Genomic DNA, 20,288 nt, shown 5'->3' with positions numbered 1-20,288 from the left:
ATCTTAATGTTTTCAAAGACTAATTACATGGGAGAATTCTCAAGATAAAATTAAGAAAGAAAAGAAAAATACAAAACAATATATGCCAAGTGATTCCAATGAAAAACGAGTACATTTACATATAAAATGGACAGAAGAAAATTATAAAAAATTAAGAATAGTTATCTCTGCTTTAAAAGAAGGTTATTTGCGATGAATATGCAGTGTAAATGCACTGTGGAAAGTTCGCAAACTTAATTGTCTGGCCTTTAGTATGTTTCTTTTTAATAACTTCCTAACCTCTAATAAGTGTTACAGATATTTGGGTCAGTGGGCCTGACCTTTTTTTTTTTTAACAAATTTTATTGGGGAACAGTGTGTTCTTTCAGGACCCATCAGCTCCAAGTGAAGTAGTTGTTTCAATCTAGTTGCGGAGGGCATAACTCAGTGGCCCATGCGGGGATCGAACAGCAACCGTGCTGTTAAGAGCCTGCGCTTACCGGCTGCCCCTGGGGCCTGAACTTTAATCCTGGCTCTGCCCCCAGACAAATATGAACTAAGTCACTTCCCCTCTTTGGGCCTCCTTCTTCCTTCTATAAAATGAAGGTGTTAGATAATCTCTAAGGTTCCTTCCGGTTTTAAATTTCTACCTACTAGAAAGCCAGAGGATTCTGGCTTTCTGGGGCTTCCGAGGATTCATTAGCATTATTAACAACCACAGGAGTGATTAATATGGAGCTTGGTCGACAGCTGCTAATCCATTGATTCATGCAGATTATAAATTATTTTGCTCACCATCTTAGCTGTAGAGGGTGCAGTGTCACTGGCCCTCATGTGGGATCCGAACCGGGGCCCTGCTGCTCAGAGCTGGCGTCCCAAGCCAACTCCTAACTAACGCACCACTTGGCTGGCCCTGTTTTTGTTTTTGTTTGTTTGTTTGATTTTAAAGGAATGTTACAGTTCTTAGGTTTTTGTTGTTGTTGTTCTGATTAAGCTAATTAAACTAAGCTGGGTCACATCAGCTGACTTTCCTTGTCGCTGGATTCCTGTGGCTGTCATATCAGTGTTCTTGGCTACATTAAGGCAAGGTCTGTTTAGATGAGTCAGAATACAGCAGTCCCCCTTTATCTGTGGGGAATACATTCCAAGACACCCAGCGGATGCCTGAAACCGCAGATGGTGCCGAACCCCATATGTACTGTTTTTTCCTATACATACATATGATAAAGTTTAACTTATAAATTAGGCACAATAAGAGACTAACAACAACAAATACCAAAATAGAACAATTATAACAATATACTGTAATAAAAGTTATGTGACTGGTCTCTCTCTCAAATGTCTTATTGTACTGTACTCACCCTTCCTGTGATGATATGATAAAATGCCTATGGGATGAGATGAAGTAAGACCAATGACTTAGGCATTGTGATACAGGCTTAGGCTACTACTGACCTGAAGAATCATCTAATCTACTTTGAGTGATCTTGGATCATTGAACCATGATGATGTCAGTGGTTGGGTGTCAGGAGCAGATGATGTCAATGGTTGGGGAAATTTAATATTTTCAGACTACAGTTGACTGCAGGTAACTGAAACTGTGAAAAGTGAAACCATGGATAAGGGTACTACTGTGTACAAAAAATGAATATATGTGCGAAGATCAAGCTTGCCTCGCAGGTTGAACCTTACCTACCAAGTTGCAGAGCCTTGATGGCCCTTCATTTCTCCAACTGAAATACATGGCCACCATCAGGAACTGTGAGTGTTGGTTTTGTGTTAATCTAATCCTACTGCCTTGTTTTATAGGTGAGAAAATGGGGGCCAGGGGATGTTCACTGACCTGTCCAAACTCACACAGCATGGAAGAATCAGGATCAAGACTGTGGGGTTGGGCTGTATGGAAAAGAGGCCTGGTTTCCAATTGAGCATTTGCCAATAATAAGCAGCATGATTTGGGCAAGTCATTTCTCCCCACTGATTGAAGTGAATTAAAAGATAGAATAAAATGTAAAATTTTCTAGGTTCCTTACTTATTTTGTAGACTAAAATAGGGGCTAGGTAGGTTGATGGAGAACTTCCTGGCTAAAAAACAACCAACCAAACAAAAAAACAATAGGATATAAAAATCAAGATATGGGAGAAGGGGAAGGGGTTAGACAGCATAAATACGTAACTACAATATTGCCACAGGGACATGAAAGACAGTTCGAGGAATATAATTAATAATGTTATAAATATTTTGTAGGGTGTCAGGTGGTCACATGTCTTGTTAGGGAGACCGCATCATGGAGGGGGTAGAGGCTTGATCACTGCACTGTACACTTGAAGCTGATGTTGTATAATATTGTATGTCAACTATAGTGAATAGATAGATAGATAGATAGATAGATAGTCATGGAATGTGGAGTATAGTGTGGGAGTGGAGGCAAGGGAATTGTAATAGATATGTATGATATTGGGGGGAAGTGGAGCAGCGGATTGGGGGAGGGGGGTTGTCACTTCGAGGGATAAAAAGTATAAACTATTGCACTGTGTTGTACAGCTGAAACTAATTATAAAAATGTGTATTTCATAATAAAAAATAAAATAAAATAAATTTAAAAATCAAGATATGATTCTACTCGTTTTGTCATTTCCATAAATTTTGAAGGCTATTTACATCTTTATATGTCTCCACATTAATGACATTAAATGTTCTTCACAATATTCTTTTACCAAGATTTAGCAAAAGAATACAATGTTCTTCAATAAGTGCTATTGTTGAGTGGAAATGAGGCTGAGGAAGACTAAACTCTAAAAATCAGCACTCATTAGTAGGTCTAAAAGCTTAATGAGCATTAATGGGCGCTGAACACGATGTTTATGAATTCTCTTCTAGAATGAAGAGACCTCCATGGGTACAAGCTTACTATCCTCAGACCAACCTCTGTTGTACCAATTGTTTTATTAATTAACCTGTTTTCTTAATCACAGAAGTAATACAGAAACAGCAAAACCCAAAAATTAGAAAATGAACACTAGAAGTTGCTTTTTCCACCCACCCCAGTTGAAATACAAGCACTTTCAACAATTTTCAGTTTTAGTTTTTCTACTAATTACTATAATAAATGTTGTGTTTTACTTTCCCCAACTTTTGATATTGAAAAATTTCATACTTATAGAGAAGTTGCAAGAATTCACCTAGACTTATCAGCTGTCACAGATTGCCATATTTAGCTTTCTCTCACTCTGCAATATACATATTCTTATTTGCTGAACCATTTGAGGAATAGTTGTAGACACAATGCCATTGCTCCCAAAATACCTCAATGTTCATGTCCCAAGAATAAGCACATGCTCCATAACCATAATATAATTCTCCCACTTAAAAAGACGTAGCATTGATAGGATTATGTATTCCATAATTCCAATTTTCACAATAGTCCAATAATGTCCCTTTTAGCTTTTTATTTTCAAACTAGGATCCAATCACTCCTCACATAATGCACTGAGTTGTTATGTCTCTCCAGTGTCCTTTAATTTAAAAAGCAATGTTTTCTTTCATGATGTATTTTTAAAGGGTACAGGTCAGTTTTGCAGAATTCCTCTCAATTTGGATTTGTCTGATTGTTTCCTCATGATTAGAATCAGTTTCTGGCATATTTTTGGCAGGGGTACTACATAGATGATGTTATATCTTTCTCAATGCAACGTATCAGCAGGCACAGGATGTCAGTTTGTCCCATTATTATTGATGTTAAATTTGGACATTTTATTAAGGTTGTGTCTGCCAGAATCTTCCATTGTAAAGGTATTGTTTGGTGGCCCATCTTGGCAGGTCCCTGGTGAAAGAGTTCCTAATACTCATTTTAAACAAATGTTAGACTTCGTAGATCTATTTTCTCTCTATGCTGCTGAACATTACTCTGTATTTCCCTTTTTTTTTGTTCTGTTCAGCAGACTTCTATATTTTCCAGTTTACAAACTATGTAAGTGGGTTGGGTGTGTTGTTAGTGTAGCATTCCTGTTGGGGAGAGCGTGGGGAAAATGCAGGTTGGGGACAAACTGATAAAAAAGTAGAGTTTTACTCTAAGCATGGTGCACCATGGTGTATTTCACTTCTAGATGGAGCCGTCTTCCGTTTTCCACCCTCTGTCCCTAATGGAGGACCAGAGATACCTCTGTTCTGCTTCTCCCAAGGTTCTTCCCCACCCACCCACCCACACACACTAGGAGGCTTCCCTAGGCAGGTTGTTCTCTTCTTCACAGAAGTATTCTCACTTAGGCTTTATCCCAAATCCAAAGCTGTATCCTCTGGCCAGTGTTAGGTGGAAGAGTAGGGAGAGGAGCCTACTGGCCCCGCTGTGCCTGGGGTCCCTTAGCCTGGAGAGCAGGTCTGGAGCTGAAGGAGCAGGTCCCAGTCCTGTTTGGGGCAGGGGCCACTGTAGATGGTTAGACTTGGCTTTTGTGTCTTTTTTTTCTTGGATGTAGCTGCTCATAACTGGGTCCAGATCTGGGCTTAGCTGAGATGGGGTCGGCACGCAGACCAGTGAGGGCAGAGCAGGGGCCCTGAGTGGAAAGGCCAGCTACACAGAGGTCAGGGATCAGCCAGGGGTGTGGAAGGGTCTGCCTGTGGAGTGACCAGGTCTGACAGTGAAGTTTTTCTTCAGGGGAAGATGGGGAGGAAATGCTGTCCTACCCAGCCTTCCCTCATGGATGCACCAAAGTAAGGAGAAGGATGATAGGAGCCACTCAAAGGGCCCATTAACAAGCACAGGAAAGCGAACTCATAGCTTCAGCTCAGCAGGTATGATTGTGATATCTATCCTGTTCTCTCCTTAGAGTATTTTCTCCCTGCCTCTGCCTCCAGTCACTCAGCGACCATTCCCCCACCCCTGGGCTCCCTTGGGCCTCTGCCAAGCCTCTGACCTGGCCCCAGAACATGGGATTCTGGGCATTCGTTCCAAGGATATCTCCTCTGCTTGGCTGTGAGCTCCTGAAGTGCAGGGCTGGTGCCTTATTTCTCTCAGGGCCTGGCTCAGGATGGGCACCAGGAAATGTTTGAAAAATGAGTGAGGTTGGAATTGAGCTGAGTCTTGGATAAACAAAGGGCAATGGAAAAAGTATTTCAGAGACAGTGGTAAGAATAACATGGAGGGAGAGATATGGCACAAGTGACAAACTGTCTTGAGAGAGGGAAACATCTATTTTGGAAGAGAAACTGACATTGGTGCCAGTGCTTTCTCAGATATTTTGTCTGGTTCTCACATCAGTCCTGAGAGAGAAGTGGAATTATTCCCATTTTACAGATGAGGCAACTGAGGCTCAGAGGGGGGAAGTGACTTACCCAGAAAGTGGCTGAAAACAGGAATATAAATAGTCCAATCTGATTCCCGAGCCTAGAGAAGCAGGTGGTTTGAATTTGTAACCCTAAGTGTGGGCATAATTTGGGGGCTCTGGCAAGCGTCCAATGCTTGTGTCACCAGCCTCTGCTCCCAACAGAAGATCACGGCATCCCATGCTGTGACCCCCACGCTGGCTCAGGTGTTGAGGCAGTAAATGGCAGGTGGCTTTATACCCACAGGCTTTGGTACACACAGCTGCTCTCGCCTATTGTGTGCTCCCTACCCCCCCTCCTACTCTCCTTTGGTCCTCTTCTTTCAATCAAGCCTCTCCTTCCCCTCACGCCCCTCATGACACCTGCTAGAGCAGACCTGACACTTCTGGGCATTGAGCCTATACTTCCCCTGACCTGCACCTGGCCCCAGGAGGTGCCTTTGACTGTTCGTGGGGTGAATGAGTGTGCACACATGCCCAGGAATCCCCATCCTCCGGGGCTTCCAGGGAAAGGCAAACCCTCCCATGCCCCAGCCCCTTTCTATTTTTTTCTCCTCCCCCCCCCCCCCCCCCCCCCCCCCTGTGGTAGGGTCAAGGCCTTACTGAGTTCAGCAAGGCTAGAGGTTGAAGCAGCCTACGTCTTGAGGGAGGAAGCAGGAAGGACTGCCAGGCCAGTTCCACACCCCTACCCCTGCCTGGCTGGGCATGGGAGAGCAGAGGGCACAGGGCAGGGTGGACAGGGAAGGACTAAGAAGCCAGGCCACCCGGTCACCTTTGGGAGGAGGAGGCTTCTTGCCTGCCTTCCACCCAGGCGGTGAGCCAGCTGGGGAGGAACCGCCTGGCCTGCCTTGATAGCCTAAGAAAGCAGTCAGCACTGTACCCGTTATCAAGAAGGCTGTGTTCCACATTTCATTTGACACTTGCTTAGAACCTGCTCTGGATCAGGATGGGGATGGGTGGGGTACAAAGATGGGTGAGATCCGTTTAGTCCTCTAGAGGAGCTCACACCAGACATTTAAGGAATATTAAACATAGCTAATATTTACTGAGCACTTTATCATGTGCCAGACGCTAATCTAAGTCCTTCACATATATCCATAACTAATTCAATGTTCACAACAGCCTATGAGATAAATGCTATTCTTATCTCCACTTGACCAGTGGGGATAATGAAGCACAGAGAGGTCAAGAAGCTTGCCCTAGATCACACAGTAAATTGTGTGCTGCTATCTACACTCAAGCATCTGGCGTCAGAGACCCTATGTGTAGCCCTCACACTATGCATCCTCCAGGCCGAATCCAACGCCAGCTGCCCTGGCCGACACATGCAGCAGCTTCATCCAGGCCCTGCCTCCTCATCAGCAGGTGGTTAAGCTCTGTAAACGTGCCAGATACCAAAGTAAGTTTTAGGATATCACCACTTTCATTGAACTTTACTGCCTGCCATGGTTACATCTTTCCCTGTGGGCTCGTCTTCTCATCCTGTGGAAGCTTCGAGCTCCAGTGACACACCTATCTCATGGTCCCTTGGAGTGTCTTGCACAAAGCAGGTGCTCATATGTGTCTGCAGTGTGGTGGGTTGATGAAGGATGCCTTCATTTCCCCAGATTTTTTGTGACATGAAAAAATAGTTCTCAATCTGTATGTTGGAATCACCTGGGGAATTTTAACAATTACTGATGCCCAACCTCACTCCCAGAGGTTCTGATGTAATTGGTGTGGGGTGCAGTCTGAGCATGGGGATTTTTAAACACTCCCAAGGCATATCTGATGGTTAGCCAGGGCTGAGAACCCCACCATTTTAGAATACTTGGAAGTTTCAATTGAGGGCTGGCAGAGCTTGGGCTTTGGAGATGGGCGGGCAAGATTCACAGTACAACTCAGTCACTTACAGGTTGGGTGAGCTTGGGCAAGTCAACTGCAGTCTCAGTTACCTCAGTTAAAAGGGGATAACAACATCCACCTTGAAATAAAGCACCTGGCACTGGGAAGGCTAAATGAAATGTAATATGTGGCAGCTATTAAAATGAATTATACATCTTTTCATCCAACATGAGATTACCAAGTGCCAGGCACTTGGGGACTCTTGGGGAACAATAGGAAACAAGACAGGTATGATCCCTTACTTTGTTGCTTTTACATCGCAGTAATTCAATTTAACAAGCTTTGTTAGATTTAGGATATCAGGCCCTATATGGGTACAAAGATAAATAAGATATTGTCCTTGCCCTTGAGGAAAAGAGAAGTGAACACTAATCATAACTAAAATAGAGGAAAGGGAATGCCGATTAGGTACAAACCATGAGTGGTAGGCGTCAGGGGACAAAGCCATCTAGAGGGCAGATCAAGGAAGTTTCCATGGAAGATATGATACCTTGAAGGCCCTTGAAGGATGGATAGTATTTTGTAGCATGGGATAAGGGTGGTGGAACGGCTTTTAAAAAAGCATGTTTGGGGCCGGCCAAGTGGCGCGTTGGTTAAGAGCTGGCTTGGGACGCCAGAGGGCCCCGGTTCGGATCCCACATATGAGGGCCAGTGATACTGCCCTCTACAGCTAAGATGCTGAACAACAGCTCAACCTGTTGCTGGGCTGCCATGAGTCCCCGGCAACTGCGTAGGCTGCAGCCCCTGCTGCAGTGGGTTGCCATGGGCTACCATTTGTAGCCAGCAGCCAGCGTGAGTGGCCAGCAGCCGCAGTGAGCGGCCATCTAGAAGCCGGCGACTGATCTGCCTCGCCCGGGAAGAGTGCAATGATGGTGCCAACTTGGGCCAGTGAAGCAATGTCCTCCACAACTAGACTGAAGAACAGAACGACAGCAACTTGTCTGTTCCCCTTCCCCCAATTCCCCAGTGCTGTTCCCATCCCCAAATTCCCCAATAAAAATCTTAAAAAAAACAAAAACAAAAAAAACATGTTTACAGGAACAGCCAATAATCCAACCTAGCAAAAGGGCTGGATGTGCACGCACAAAAGGGCAAATGATGTGAGTGCATAGTGGAGAAATGCAGACAGGAACCTCAACTGCCAGGGGGAGGCATGTGGACTCTACTTGGTCAGCTGTGGGAAACATGCAGGAATTGGAATGGAGCTGCACAATTCTTAGCTCTTAATACCTGGACTTTCTCCTGTCTTCATTCCGGAGTCTGCATCCTTGTTTCCACCACCCTTAGGGCCTCTGCATTTCTGCCATGATTGCCATGGTCCCATATTCAGTGCTCAGTATCCTGTCAATGTTTGCAGGTGAGGCTCTGAAAAACTCACTCAGCCTTGAGTATAAAGTGCATTTTCAATTTATCTTTTTTTTTAGCTGAGCCATCCTGCCAAATGTTGGCAGCTCAGCAGCTGCTCAGCTCGGGCTGGGAATTGAACCGCTGTTGCTCAGAGCTCAAGCTCTTGAGTGAGCTCTTAACCAACTGAGCCACTCGGCTGGCCCTAAAGTGCATTTTCAGATGGTACCTCTCTAGGCAACCACATTTGGCAGGTACAGTGAAAAGAGCAACAAATTGAGAATCTGGAGGAGCCCTGGCTCTAGTCTTAGCTCTGCCTCCTCATTTGAAAAATAACCAGGCTGGGGGCAGCCGGTTAGCTCAGGTGGTTAGAGTGCAGGCTTATAACACCAAGATTACTGGTTCGAGTCCCACATGGGCCACGGAGCTGTGCCCTCCACAACTAGATTGAAGACAACTGCTTGATTTGGAGCTGATGAGTTCTGGAAAAGCACACTGTTCCCCAATAAAAATTTAAAAGAAATAGGTGCAGAAAATTAAAAAAAAAAGAAAAAGAAAAATAACCAGGCTGGATAGGATGACTGATGACGACCCTTCCAAGTGCAATGTTCTCTGATTAATTTGCCGAGTACCAAATCCCCAAATGTCTGTGTTGCCTCATGCAAGGGGATACTGTTGCTGCAAATCAGGTATTAAGCATGAGGCTCAGAGGGGACTGGATGGAGAGGCTACATGTAGGTGCTCCAGCAGTGTTGGCTGAGCTCAGCCTTGGGTTCATCATGGCCCAGGTACTGACCATGTGCATGAAGAAGCCTCCAGAATAGTCCATTCTCCAACCATTCAAGTGTTCCCAGTTGAAGCCTCAGCTTTGTGGAGCAGAGATAAGCCATACGTGCTATTCCTGACCCTCAGAATTTGTGAGCCTAACAAAATTGTTGTTTCAAGCCACCAAAGGTGTTTTTTTACGCATTAATAGATAACTGGACATGAGGGGGGAGGGTGTTTTGAGGGTGGTCTGAGGAGGAAGGCTGTCCTTATCCTGGTGAAGCCTCAGCAGATGTCCTCCTCTGCCTGCTGATTTCGGAAGCCACCTATGGTCTTGGATAATTGCTCCAGGTAGCATATTGCTCTTGGGAGAGGAAGCTCAGAGCCTGTCCTGTCCTGAGATGTTGTAAAGTTTATAAACAAGGAAGCTCTGGGATCTTTCCCCAGGCTGTACCAGGCCCTGAGGCACTGGTCAGCCGGAAGGAGGGTTTGTCTGTACTTGTCAGTACCCCAGTGTTGGAAAGGCTAAAGGGCAGAAGGAAGGTTGCTGACTCTGGTAGAGGCCCTCTAGGTGCATCTTACACACTGTCTCATTTCAGCCTCACAGTAGCTCCATTACATGCTGTATGAGGGGGTGTTTCCCCCATTTTACCGATGAAGGAAAAGCACAGGTGCCATGCCTAAGATCATACATGGGGAATGTCAGAGCAGGGCTTTGACCCCAACGCAGGGCTCCGAAAATGCTCTTTACCTACGACTGTCTTGAGAAGCTCCGTAGGTGACCTAGGGATGGAAGCTCTGGGAAGGGGGTTTCCATTTCCTTTTGCTAAACAGCCTCTTGTCTTGAAGAAAGAACACTGAACTTGGCTGAGGTTCTGTTTCTGTTTCCTTCCTCCCTCACCCCCCTCATTCCTTTTTTTCCTCCTGGGATTTTGGGGTAAGGAAGAGAGGAGGAATTCACTCCCAAGTCCTTTATTAGGGAAGACTTGATGATGAGGAGAGGCTTCACTCATCGATCTTGCCAGGGCTGGGGTACAGAGGGCAAACGAGGCCAGGCTACTCCCAAGCCCAGGGGTGGTGGTGCGGAGGGGAGTGTCCCTCCCCATCACAGCCCCCACCGCACCATGAAACGTGGGTGGTGAGGTTCCCAGGAGAATCTGTGCGGTGTCAGGGAGCATGCTGGCTGGCAGGGAGGAAGCAGCCTATTCCCTAGTGGGACGTCCTCTCTCACGGTGTGTGTTGGGGAATTGGGGCAAGAAAATACCGTTTTCTGAGCGATTGTGCCAGGTTGTGTCTCATGCATCAGCTCACTTGAATCGATTTCCAAACAAGGCTTGGAGACGTTAGTTGACTTGCCCAAGGCCACACAGCACGTGAGGGGCAGAGCGGGTAAGGAAGCCTGGAGGGTCTTGCCAGAGCTCTCGAGGTGACCGCCGGACCAAGCAGGCCGGCTCGGGGCCCTCGTCCCGGGGCTGTCAGGAGGGGCTTCCAGCAGGGGGCGCCCTGCGCCCCATCCCGGGACGCCCGCCGGCGCCGGGGACTGGGATGGCCGCTCCGCCCCCTCGGCTCCTCAGTGGTTCGGCCGGCGGGCGGGAGGACGCCCGGCGCGCAAGGAGGAGAGCCGAGCCGAGCGCCGCGCACCCGGCTGCGCACCCCGTGCCCCCTGTGCCCACCGCGCCCGCCGCAGCGTAGCCTTTTGCCGTGAGTAGTGCGGGTGTGCGGGCTCGACGGGCGGGACAAGGCGCGTGGCCAGACGGCAGCGGCGTCCCCGGGCTGGGACTGGCGGGGGCAGATTGCTCTGGGGCGCTCTCATGTGTTCCCCAAGCCCTGTCCCTAACGCCGCTCCCAGGGTATGGCCTGCCGTGGCCTTGGGCGCTGCGGCCAGCACTGGAACGCTAGGACCCGCTCGCTGTGCCTCAAGGGCGCGCTGCGAAACCTGTCACTTTGATCTGAGGGACGGGGTGGCGAGCAGAGGCCTGGCACCCAGGAAGGAGATGGGAGACAGACTTCCATCAAGTTAGGGCCCCCTGACGGGGAAGAGCACCTCATATTTCTGGGAGGAGAGGGACCAGGTTTTCTTAGCATCAGCCTCCTCACACACCTCCAACCCCCTTGCTCCAGGAGGTGATGCTAGGAAGCTGCTCCCCGCACAGTCTGCTTTCTGTGTTGCAGAATGAAGCTGTGAGCCCCCTCATCAGGAGCCCGGGTTGGGGCAGAGCTAGGGTGGGCATGAGGGCAGCCAAGTAGGTCTGTGTAGGCTGGGGTAGAAAGCATAGAAGGTTGTTGTCAACAGTTGACCACGACTCTGGACCAGGCATTGCGAATGTCTCATGATATGTGTGGGTCTGGCTAATCCTCATTGTAACTCTGCTAGGTGGACATTAGCATTCTCACTTCAGGAAGGAGAAATGAGACCCAGAGAGGAGAGCATGGAGGCCATGTAGTTAGTGGTAGATTAGGGGTGCGCACTGGAAGAGAGGGCACTATAGCTGGCTACCTCAGAAGCAGGTGGGAAGGTCACTCCAGACAGGTGGAGTGAGCATAGCCTGGGATACCTTGTACTCCAGGAGGGCTGCTGGGGGCTGTTGCTATGGTTTCTGACACTCATTTCCCAACTGCCTCTGTAAGGTATTCCTAAGAGAGTCCTGATGACTGAGGGATGCTGGTGCTTTGGCCCCTTCACAAATACTTTGAGTCCTGTTTTTAGTACCTAAAGTGGCCCCACTAATAATTCAGCAGCTTTGGGAGAGCCTTGGGCAGGGGGCACAGGGGTTTGTGGATGTGGTGGTATGTGCTGGTCTGGGGCAAGTTTCTGGCTGGCAGGAATGAGACCTGAGCTGACCTTGACCACCTCCCTAAGGCCTCCCTAGTTGTTAGATGTGGGGGTGAACAAGCAGGCAGCCCAGTGGAGCTGGACTTACACTAAAAAATGGAGTTTTCTCATGTCAACTTAGGCAGGTGGCCAATTTTTTTGGAGCCCCAGCTTCCTCATCAGAGATTAGGGTGGGTCAAAGCCTCGAGTGCCTGGCGGGGCTCTGTAATGTTAGAGCCCCCTCCCTTCTGTTGGCATCCCCCTCGGAGCCTGAGTGTGATGATTCCTAATTGCAGGGCTGGGTTGGGAGGTGTAAGGGGACAGTCTGCCCCTTTGTGATGGTCCTGTTTCACTGACTTGCACTGGGTGAGGTGGGGTGAGGATCTCTGAGAGTTCAGCAGAGTGAGCTGGGGCCAGTGGGGGAGAGGTCTTAGTAGGATTGAGTCCCCTATGGGGTGATCCTCCAGCCCTGGAGGTCTCCTCCTAGGTTGTCCTTTGGAAGCTACTGATTTTCCCAACCCTGGTGCCACCATTGGAGAGCTGGGAAAAACAGAAGCCCGGGAAAAACAGCTGGAGTGGGTTGGACGTGTGACTTTTAGTAAGTCCCTTCCCCTGTCTGGACCTCAGTTCCTTCCTTTTGTAAAACAAGTGGGTTGGACCAGATAGCAGTGGTTTTCAGACCCCACTCCCAGTGAATTCTTACACAGAACCCCAACATACAGTATGGTTAACGTGGAACTGCTCTGGCTCCCCTTCCTCACGCTGGTGGCTCTGGAAGCAGCGTCTAAAAATCCCCTACATGATCTTTGAGGCCCCTTTTTATGAGGCTCTAGGAAATCTTTGTTAACCCTCAGAAGCCTTGTGACCATCCAAGCACTATTGTAAACATTTTACATATGATATCTCATTTGTCCCATAAAGTAGATATAAGAGTCATTTTGTATTTTGTAAAACTTTGCATACAAAGTAAGTATATATCTCATATACCCATGTAACCACTACTCAGATCAGGAAACAGCATTGCCAGCACCCAGAAACCCCCTTGTGTTCTCTTCCAGGCACAATCCCCTACCCAGGGGTAACCACTATTCTGATTTTTAGCACCATCGATTAGTTTTGCCTAAGTGGAATCACACAATATGAAGTCTTCTGTGTTTGGCGTCTTTCATTCAATATTATGTTTGTGAGTTTCATCTATGTAGTTTCACGTAGCAGTAGTTTATTGTCATTGTATAATAATTCCACTGTATGGGTATAACTCTATTCATTCATCTATTGACGGCCATTTGGTTGTTTCCAATTTTTAGTTATTACTAATAGCGCTGCTGTGAGCATTCTAACATGAACCATTGGGAAAACATCTGCTTGCACCTTCTTAGGGAAAGGTCTACTTTGACTGTAATATAGGTTATGTGGGGAGAGGGGCCCAAGGCTGAGAAAGTGAACTGGGGCCAAACTGGTGGGCCTAGTTTGTCTTTGGGGCTCTGTGCCCCTACCCTGGCCACCAGAATGTAGAACCCAAGGATGGGCTTATTGTTTTGCTGGGGAGCTGGGATGCTTCAAATCCAGCTCAGCTCCTGATAGCAAATGGCCCTGGCCTTGTGCCAAAGGAGGATCTTAGCTGTTCCTGGGACCACTCTCACAGTATCTGCCAACAGAACTTTTTGGTGTTTTCTGCTTCCATCTAGCTGTGTGAAATTAGTAAACTCCCTCCCACCCCCACCTCCCACCCTCAAGGACCTGACACAAAGAGTTTATTTGGAAAGATTTTTTTCAGCACAAAGAAGATGCTGGGTAGCAATCCCGCCACCCTCTGGGCTTGTCTCAGGAGATTTGCCAGGATGGGGGTGTGGGTAGGGGGGGTGAGCGTGTCAAGCTTCTGATTCTGGTCAAGCCGCATTTGCCAGGAGGATCTCCAAACCTTTCCTCAGAAAGGAACGGAATTGGTTACCTCAATGGCGGTGGGAAGAGAAACACAAACATTAGCCTGGGATGAGTCAAATAATAATGGTAACAATCATCCTGTTATTCGCCCAGCAGTTTATGCGTTTATCACAATGGATCCTCACACAGGTGTATGAAGTAGGTGATATAGATGTTATCATCCCTGTTTACAGATGAGGGGGACTGAGGTCCAGAGAGTGTGCCAACCTGCTGTGTGTAACAGCTACTCTACACCCAGACTAGCCTAGAACTGGGGCCTCTGGAGCCTGCTTTTTTTCAGTATCCCATGCTCGCTGGGCCCTGGTCGAGTACAGAGTGAAGACCAAGTGGGGAGGAGGATGTGTGATGGACCAGGAGTGCTTGCAGGCAGGAGGTCAGCAGGCGACCCTGAGAGTAAGGCCTGGAGGTCTTCAGGGATGTATGTGCCTCGGTGGAAGGGAGAGTGACAGGTGGCATCTTGGTAACAGAGCTCTGGTTTACAGAGGGCAGAGATGGAGGAAAGAGAGTGAAATGTACACATCGCCTGAAACTTAGAACAGCTCAGCCACTTGGCATTGATGAGTTGTGTCCTTATGTAATGGTGCCTCCACCCCGCCTGGTAAAAACAGTCTTTTGGGGATCATGGAGCCTGGGTGTGGTTGGTATCTGATTGGCAGGCAGAAGAACAGCTGCCAACGCTAGCCAAAATGAGCTCTGAGAGGCCGGTGCTAGTGCTCTTGAAAGACACATCCACAGGCAGCTGGTGTTATATTTGTGGTTTGCAGACCATGTCCTGGGCCCTGCCCTCTGGGTGCTGTCCAGGGTGGCAAGCATGGGTGAGCTCCTTGGGGCAGGGGGATCCCAGGGCAGGATGCAAACGGTCTCTTCTGGTGCATTGGTGAGCCCTCCTCCCCATGGCCCAGAGTTGTCCTGTGGTCCTCGCTGAGGTGCCCTGGGCAGGCAGAATTAGCTCCGTTTTTCAGATGAGGAAATGGAGGCTCCTCTGACATGAGATGAGGTCACAGAGCTAGCTGTGGGCAATACTGGAACTAGAGCCTCAGGCTCCTGGTGCCTGTTGTAATTTGTCACACCACTCCCACCCATCTTTCCCTTGGGGTGATGAGTGAGAGTTTACAAATCAGTTCAGACTTGCAGTCTGGTGGCACAGCCCCTCAGGGATCTGAGGTCATGAAAATCCCTTACCTTTTGACTACATTTTATAGTTCACAAAATAATGTCATGATTTGCGGTTGGTTTTTATAGCATTAGCCCCCTTTACAGACAGGGAAGCTGAGTCTTCCGCAGTTTAAAGGACTTACTCAAGCAAAACTGGGACTTGAACCTGGATCTCTGACTCAAAAACAAGTGTTCTTGCTCCTCCATCACAGCTGCCTCTTTTCTCAGTGCACCTGAATTTCCTGAGAACAAATTGCTGAAGTTACCACGGCTCTGTTTCTTTGACGTTGTTCAGAGCAGATCTGAAGAAGTGAGGAGGACTCTTTTTCAGTCTCCTTAACAAATCTGAATGAACCTAAATCAAATAAGAACCATACAGGGTCATTTGGCCACAGGTGAGGAAAGGCTCGAGCAGGGCAGTTCTTGAGGAAGCAGGGCTGTGGATTATTGTCAAATTATTAGCTCCCTTGCAGCTGATTTCTTTTAGACCCAGACTCTTAGGCTTGTGCCAATTTACACATCTGTCCTAATCTCACGTTTCTTCAGTTTCAGGGCTGTATGCTCCAGGTCTCAATGAGGAGCCCAAACATGGAGACGTTCAAGCAGCAGAAGGTAGAGGACTTTTACGACATCGGAGAGGAGCTGGGAAGGTAAGAGGCTGTGAGAGGCAGAGGGGGTGCGAGATGGAGCCAAGAATACGTTTCTCTTGGTACGCTTGTCAGTTGATCTTGTAGGGCACGAGCTTGTCACATGTCACAGGACTCATGGGAAGCTTTAAAAACAGTCCTGAGGTTTAATTATCTCCATGGGTGGCTCTGCAAATAATCGTGTCCCTGGAAATAAAGACTTGCCGGCACAAGGGGCTAGCACTGTTGAGTTCTGTGTTTCCAGTATATTCTGGCTGAGAGTTATGGTGGATCTCAGTGAATCTTGGCTTATCTGTTACTTTTTTCACAAAGCCCTCCTTAGGCTCTGGACCGAGACCTGACCTGTTGGTTTTCTTCCCCCAGTCCCACTTGGCATTCTCCATGGCTCCTAGGATTTTGTTTCATAAGCTCAGAGCCCAAATGGGAGGTGAAGTAATCCTCCTGAAAGTGGATTTGCGTTGAGTAACAAGCCACATGAACTTAGTCATGAAGGTTCCTGGGATCTGAGTTATTGGGTGCATTTTTGGTTTCGCTAAACCCAGAACACAGCCAAGGCTAACCTCTGAGGTCCGAAAGTCGTTACGATTTGGGAGAAATGAAGATTTTTCCAAAGCTCTGTTTTTGCCTTCTGTTTCTAACAACTGCTAAGACTTAGATGGTGTTTTAGTGATTACAGAACACTCATTCTGAAGGTTCATTCTCACAACAATGCATGAAAGGAGAATTATATTTTACTCTCGTTTTTCAGATGAGGAAACTGTGGTCCAAAGTGTTTAAGCAAGTTGCCCAAAGTTGCTCAGCCAGCAAGTGACATAGCCAAGGTCTGGCCGATCCAGGTTGTAACCACACACCTGTGTGCTCTCTCTCCCCTATGTGCACGGCACTTGCACACTCACACGTGCTCACCAGTACACCCAGACTCACCCTTCCACACACCTAGAAGGGTAAAAACCTTCTTAGGGCCTCCACTGTATTCAAGAGGCAAAACAAAAGGCCTTTCCCCTTTATAGATCTCTTGGGTCAGGACTAATTCTTTACTTTCTTTTGAAAGACAAAACAGAGCTTCAACGCTAGAGCATTCCTCTGAGAATGGGAGGTGAAGCTGCTTCAGGTTCAGGCAGCGCTGTCTTGGGCAACTGGCTGGCTGGCTGAGTGAGGGAAGAAGTGATGCAGAGACCCCAGAGAGGGATGCTCCTCTGCCTTATGTCGGAGACCCGCTAACACTGGCAACCCGGGGCCTGGTGAAGGGGTGGGAGGAAGACAGACGGGGCTAGTCAGTTGGAGCCTACCTCTGAAGGGGAAGTCAGGTCCTCTTCTCCTCATGTGCTTCTCCTGAACTTGGTGACACCAGGGGGAAAGTGGCATCCTCAGCGGCAGACCCTGCCAATGGCATTTGATTCGGTGGCCTCACCTCAGCCATATCCTGTGTGTAGGGGTCTGTGCTAAGTGCTGTGGGTACAAAGATGAGGAGGACACAGACAGAGGTCCAGCTGGCGGTGGGGGCAGCTGTGCATCAGGGCAGAGTTGGATGGGACTAGCCTTGGGGTGGGCTGAGAACTGAGAAGCTGAACTAGGGGACTCTGAAGAAGGAAGTAGAAGTGAAAGGAGAGAGCAGAATGCTCTGAGAGAATAGGGGATGGAGGCTAGACTAGGTGGTCAGGGAAGACTGGGGGCTCTGAGAACTGAGGGGCTAATATACAGGTAGAAGCAACAGCATGGACATAAACCCCAAGGGGAAGGGCCAGGGGCCAGAGCTGCTGGCAAGAAGCCAGTGTGGCCTTAGATTGGAAGCTGTGGGCAAGCGGTGCTCAATGAGGTTGGAGACCTAGATGGGGGCCAGATGCAGCTGGTGAGCTCCCTGTCAACATGGAGTGGTAGAGAGGTTTGGCTTTAGGAGTCACACAGATTGGGATTGTGGTCCCCTTTTTGGCTGTGCAACCTTAGGGCAGCTTACTCAACCTCTCTGGGCCTCAGTTTTCTTACCTGTAAGATAGGAATAACAACAGTACTTACCTCACAGTTGTGGGGATTGAATGAGATGCTGAGTCAGAGCTGGGCACAGGGTAAGTGTTCAGTGAATAAGAGCTTCTGGCCTTTGAGTAAGTTTGGGGCCTCAAGGCCCTGCCCCCCCCCCCCGCTTATGGAGCCCACAGGAGAAAGGTGTGGAACTCTGCTGGGAGAACAGTGGTGGAAAGGGGTCATTTTTATTTTGGGGAGAGCTGTATGTAAACCTGCATTCTTGGCTATCAGTGAGTACCCCAGCCTACACTCAGGGCTCTCTCCTTGATTTTAGCTCCTCATTAAATCCTTCCTATGCAAAAATGAAAATGAATGACAGCAATTTTTCATTTTTACCTGTACTGTTGGATGAAACTCACAAACATAATGTTGGGTGAAGAAAGACAGAATTAGATAGTCCATACTGTATAATTCCGTTTGTGTGAAGTTCAAAACAGGCAAAATGAACCAGATGTGTTCAGAGTCAGAATAGTGGTTATTTGGGGGACTAGTGACTGGAAAGGAGGAGAAGGGGGATTTCTGGGGCGTAGGTATTGTTTTGTTTCTTGATCTGAGTGCCTGTTTCACTCATTTCATGAAAATATATCAAGCTGTACCTGTACATGTACATTTTCCTGTAGGTATGTTATACCTTAGCTAAAACCACACATTAACAAACAAGGAATCATAAGCTCCACTCTCTGCCCTGGCCTGGCCCCTGGCGCACGTTCCTGACTCCTTTGGAGGGCCTTGTCTGTCCTTATCCTACAAGTAAGAGAACATCTGTCAGAAAAGCTGCAGAATCCAGCTTTGGATGGGGACACGTGCTGTGGCTGGAGAGGCCCTGCGTATCTCGCCTGATTTCTGGCTTCCAGCGCTAAGTGCAGACACTTGGCTGCACTCACATGTTGGCACCAGCCTGCTGGGGATGCTGGAGCAGTTGCAGAAATGCTGGCCTGCAGAGCCTGGCCGCTCCCAGCCTTGGTAGCCACCATAGGGCAGAGCAGGGAAATGTTAGAATAGGGCTCATGCAGAGAAACCCATCCAACCCTTTGTTTTATAGACGAGGCTAAGTCCAGAGAGGTGAAGTGGCTTGTTCAAGGTCACATAGTGAACTGGTGATAGACCAGGATAGGGACTGGTGGTCTAGGGCTCTGGCCACCACACCATAAGGACCCACAAGGCACCAACTCATTTTTTTCTTTAATTCGAATGCTTTTGGGGAGTGGGGCAGAGTATATGGTGGGATGGTCTTTTCTGTTTGACCTTGAGGGTAGAGTAGCAGGGTCACAGTCAGGAGATAAGCATTTGGGAAGCAGCGATGTTCCTCAGGGAAAGGGTGCTGGTGGATGGGCCCAGTGGTGAAGACTGTATGCTCCAGGATACAAGGTAATTTAATGTAAGCAGCATATAATAATCAGTGGTTTCTTCTTTCCTAGACTTATATTACTTCCCTTTACTTAGATTATCAGATTATTATATTAACATAAAATTATAAAATGTTACTGTTAAACTGGATCGCAACAAGAATTTAATCCAAGTCTCCATTTTATAGATAAGGAAAAGTGATGCCCAGAGAGGGGAGGTGATTTGTCCAAGGTCACAGATCAACATAGGACATGGGACTTAAAGAAGCTTTTCAGCTACACTGTGCTAGTTTAAACAAACAGACAAAAGCATTTATTTATATGTACATTCAACTTTTATCCACAGTCCCCATCTCTCTCGGGGAGCTTTCCCTCATCATTGCCACATACATCCCATCACCCACTCCTCCCTCCCTGGTGAAGACAGTGGCCATAAGCCCTGCTGCTTACAGGAGGCTCACATGTGCAAGGCACCCTGCTAGGTACTGAACCTGCAGAACCTCTGTGTGTAGGGACAGGAGCCTTGGGCCAGGGAGGAATCCGCTGCTGTCAGACTTCAGCCTTCTTGAGAGCTGAGGAATTCCCTGGAATGGCCATGTTGGTAGGGCTGCCTGCCAGACCTGCCTCCCAATGGGGTCCTCTGTGGTTAAGATCACCCACCACATACTCAGCTTAGCCAGGGCAACCTTTTTAGGGAGAGAAACAAAAACCTCCAGGAAATGTGAGAGCTGAGATTTACCCAGGCTGGGTGCTGTAGCCCAGCCCAGCCAGAAACCAGGATAGAACACAACAGCAATAGGTGTTTGGGTTTACCTGTCTCAGTCCTTGGGAAAGGGTTTCCAAGATGAACTCTGAAGCAGAGGGGCCTTTACTAATTCTTTTTTTTTAAAGATTTTTATTGGGGAATTAGGGGAATAGGAACAGTGCTGGGGAATTGGGGGAAGGGGAACAGACAAGTTGCTGTCGTTTTGTTCTTCAATTTAGTTGTGGAGGATGTTGCTTCACTGGCCCAAGCTGGCACCATCATTGCGCTCTTCCCGGGTGAGGCAGATCAGTCGCCGGCTTCTGGACGAC

General features: G+C 48.0%; 1 long non-coding RNA gene across 1 annotated transcript in view; it reads left to right on the top strand.

The window, feature by feature from the left end:
- The first annotated feature begins 10,850 nt into the window (after nucleotides 1–10,850).
- LOC109377442 (uncharacterized) overlaps nucleotides 10,851–20,288 on the top strand; it is a 16,904-nt gene continuing 7,466 nt past the window's right edge. Inside the window, exons 1-2 of the long non-coding RNA XR_002122873.1 lie at nucleotides 10,851–10,992; nucleotides 15,749–15,852. This is a non-coding gene — a long non-coding RNA (uncharacterized LOC109377442). The remainder of the gene's footprint in view (nucleotides 10,993–15,748; nucleotides 15,853–20,288) is intronic.

Source organism: Hipposideros armiger, unplaced genomic scaffold (genome assembly GCF_001890085.2).
Source record: "Hipposideros armiger isolate ML-2016 unplaced genomic scaffold, ASM189008v1 scaffold_1404, whole genome shotgun sequence".
Taxonomy (NCBI): domain Eukaryota; kingdom Metazoa; phylum Chordata; class Mammalia; order Chiroptera; family Hipposideridae; genus Hipposideros; species Hipposideros armiger.
This window is presented reverse-complemented; position numbering and strand designations above follow the sequence as displayed.